Source organism: Oryx dammah, unplaced genomic scaffold, assembly GCF_014754425.2.
Source record: "Oryx dammah isolate SB20612 unplaced genomic scaffold, SCBI_Odam_1.1 HiC_scaffold_23, whole genome shotgun sequence".
NCBI classification, from domain to species: domain Eukaryota; kingdom Metazoa; phylum Chordata; class Mammalia; order Artiodactyla; family Bovidae; genus Oryx; species Oryx dammah.
This window is the reverse complement of record NW_024070207.1, coordinates 63,861,366-63,864,119: the sequence shown is the minus strand read 5'-3', so window position 1 is coordinate 63,864,119 and position 2,754 is coordinate 63,861,366. Positions and strand designations below refer to the sequence as shown.

Genomic DNA, 2,754 nt, shown 5'->3' with positions numbered 1-2,754 from the left:
ATCAAGATTGCCAGGAGAAATACCAATAACCTCAAATATGGAGATGACACCACCCTTATGGCAGAAAACAGAGGAACCAAAGAGCCTCCTGATGAAAGTGAAGGAGGAGAGTGAAAAATTTGGCTTGATTCTCAATATTCAAAACACTAAGGTCAGGACATCCAGTCCCATCACTTCATGGCAAATAGATGGGAAACAATGGAAACAGTGACAGGCTTTATTCTGGGGGGCTCCAAAATCACTGCACATTGTGATTGCAGCCATGAAATTAAAAGACCCTTGCTCCTTGGAAGAAAGCTATGACACCCTATAGAGGATATTAAAAAGCTGAGACATTACTTTGCCAGTAAATGTCTGTATAGTGAAAGCTATGGTTTTTCCTTTAGTCATGGACAGATGTGAGAGCTGGGCCATGAAGATGGCACTGATGAATTGATGCTTTTGAGCTATGGTGTTGAATAAAACCTTTGATAGTCCCCTTGGACTGTGAGGAGATCAAATCAGCCAATCGTAAAGAAAACCATCCCTAAATATGCATTGGAAGGACAGATGTTGAAGCTGAAGCTCCAATACTTTGGCTACTTGTTGCAAAGAGTGGAATCATTGGAAAAGACCTTGATGCTGGGAAAGATTAAAGGCAGGAGAAGGGGACAGCAGAGATAAGATGGTTGGATGGCATCACCTACTCAATGGATGTGAATTTGAGCAAACTCCTGGAGATGGTAAATAACAGGGAATCTGACGTGTTGCAGTCCATGGGTCACAAAGAGTTGCACACAAGGAGCAACTGAGCAATAATTAGAAAAATGGGGTCCCATATTGAACTCGAGTTGGAAGAGGCGAGTCCGGTCTCAAAATGGAGGTAAAACCACCGCCCGGTCGCCCCCAGCCCGACTCCGGCTGTCGCCGCCACCGCCGGGGGGGAGGAGGGTCATGATCCCAAGGAACCAGAGCAGTTGAGAAAGCTGTTTATTGGTGGTCTGAGCTTTGAAACTACAGATGATAGCTTAAGAGAACATTTTGAGAAGTGGGGCACACTTACAGATTGTGTGGTGATGAGAGATCCCCAAACAAAACGTTCCAGGGGCTTTGGTTTTGTGACTTACTCTTGTGTCGAAGAAGTGGATGCAGCAATGTGTGCTCGACCGCACAAGGTTGATGGACGTGTAGTGGAACCAAAGAGAGCTGTTTCTAGAGAGGATTCTGTAAAGCCTGGTGCCCATCTAACAGTGAAGAAAATTTTTGTTGGTGGTATTAAAGAAGATACAGAAGAATATAATTTGAGAGACTACTTTGAAAAGTACAGCAAGATTGAAACCATAGAAGTTATGGAAGACAGGCAGAGTGGGAAAAAGAGAGGATTTCCTTTTGTAACTTTTGATGATCATGATACAGTTGACAAAACTGTTGTTCAGAAATACCACACTATTAATGGGCATAATTGTGAAGTGAAAAAGGCCTTTTCTAAACAAGAGATGCAATCTGCTGGATCACAAAGAGGTGGTGGAGGTGGATCTGGCAACTTTATGGGTCATGGAGGAAACTTTGGAGGTGGTGGAGGTAACTTTGGCCGTGGTGGAAACTTTGGTGGAAGAGGAGGCTATGGTGGTGGAGGTGGTGGCAGCAGAGGGAGTTATGGAGGAGGTGATGGTGGATATAATGAATTTGGAGGTGATGGTGGCAACTATGGCGGTGGTCCTGGTTATAGTAGTAGAGAAGGTTACGGTGGTGGTGGACCAGGAGGATATGGAAACCAAGGTGGTGGATATGGTGGCGGTGGTGGAGGATATGATGGTTACAATGAAGGAGGAAATTTTGGAGGTAACTATGGTGGTGGTGGAAACTATAATGATTTTGGAAATTATAGTGGACAACAGCAATCAAATTATGGACCCGTGAAAGGGGGTAGTTTTGGTGGAAGAAGCTCGGGCAGTCCCTATGGGGTGGTTATGGATCTGGTGGTGGAAGTGATGGATATGGTAGTAGAAGGTTCTAAAAACTCAGAAGAAAAGGGCTACAGTTCTTAGCAGGAGAGAGAGTGAGGAGTTGTCAGGAAAGCTGCAGGTTACTTTGAGACAGTCATCCCAAATGCGTTAGAGGAACTGTAAAAATCTGCCACAGTAGGAGCGATGATCCATAGTCAGAAAAGTTACTGCAGCTTAAACAGGAAACCCTTCTTGTTCAGGACTGTCATAGCCACAGTTTGCAAAAAGTGCAGCTATTGATTAATGCAATGTAGTGTCAATTAGATGTACATTCCTGAGGTATTTTATCTGTTGTAGCTTTGTCTTTTTCTTTTTCTTTTCATTACATCAGGTATATTGCCCTGTAAATTGTGGTAGTGGTACCAGGAATAAAAAATTAAGGAATTTTTAACTTTTCAATATTTGTGTAGTTCAGTTTTTCTACATTTTAGTACAGAAACTTTAACAAAATGCAGTTTTGAAGGTGTTTCCTTGTGAGTTAACAGGTAAAGAAGATCATTGTTAATTATTATTTTGTATGAATTTTGCTAAAGTTAACTGTAAAGAAACACCTGCTGACTTGCAGTTTAAGGGGAATCTATTCTCCGCATTTCCAAACCATGACATGAATGGCTCTGACATGTGGAGAGAATAGATATTTGTATGTTTGCAATGTGTGTTTTAGATAATAGAATTGGGTATTTAAATTAGCATATTTGTGAATTTAATAGCATTAAGATTTACCTTCAAATGAAAAATCTCAAAATTTCAAAAAAAAAAGAAAAAAAAA

General features: G+C 41.5%; 1 pseudogene; it reads left to right on the top strand.

The window, feature by feature from the left end:
• Positions 1 to 856: 856 nt before the first annotated feature.
• On the top strand, positions 857 to 2,121 carry LOC120881910 (annotated as a pseudogene).
• The last annotated feature ends 633 nt before the right edge of the window (positions 2,122 to 2,754 follow it).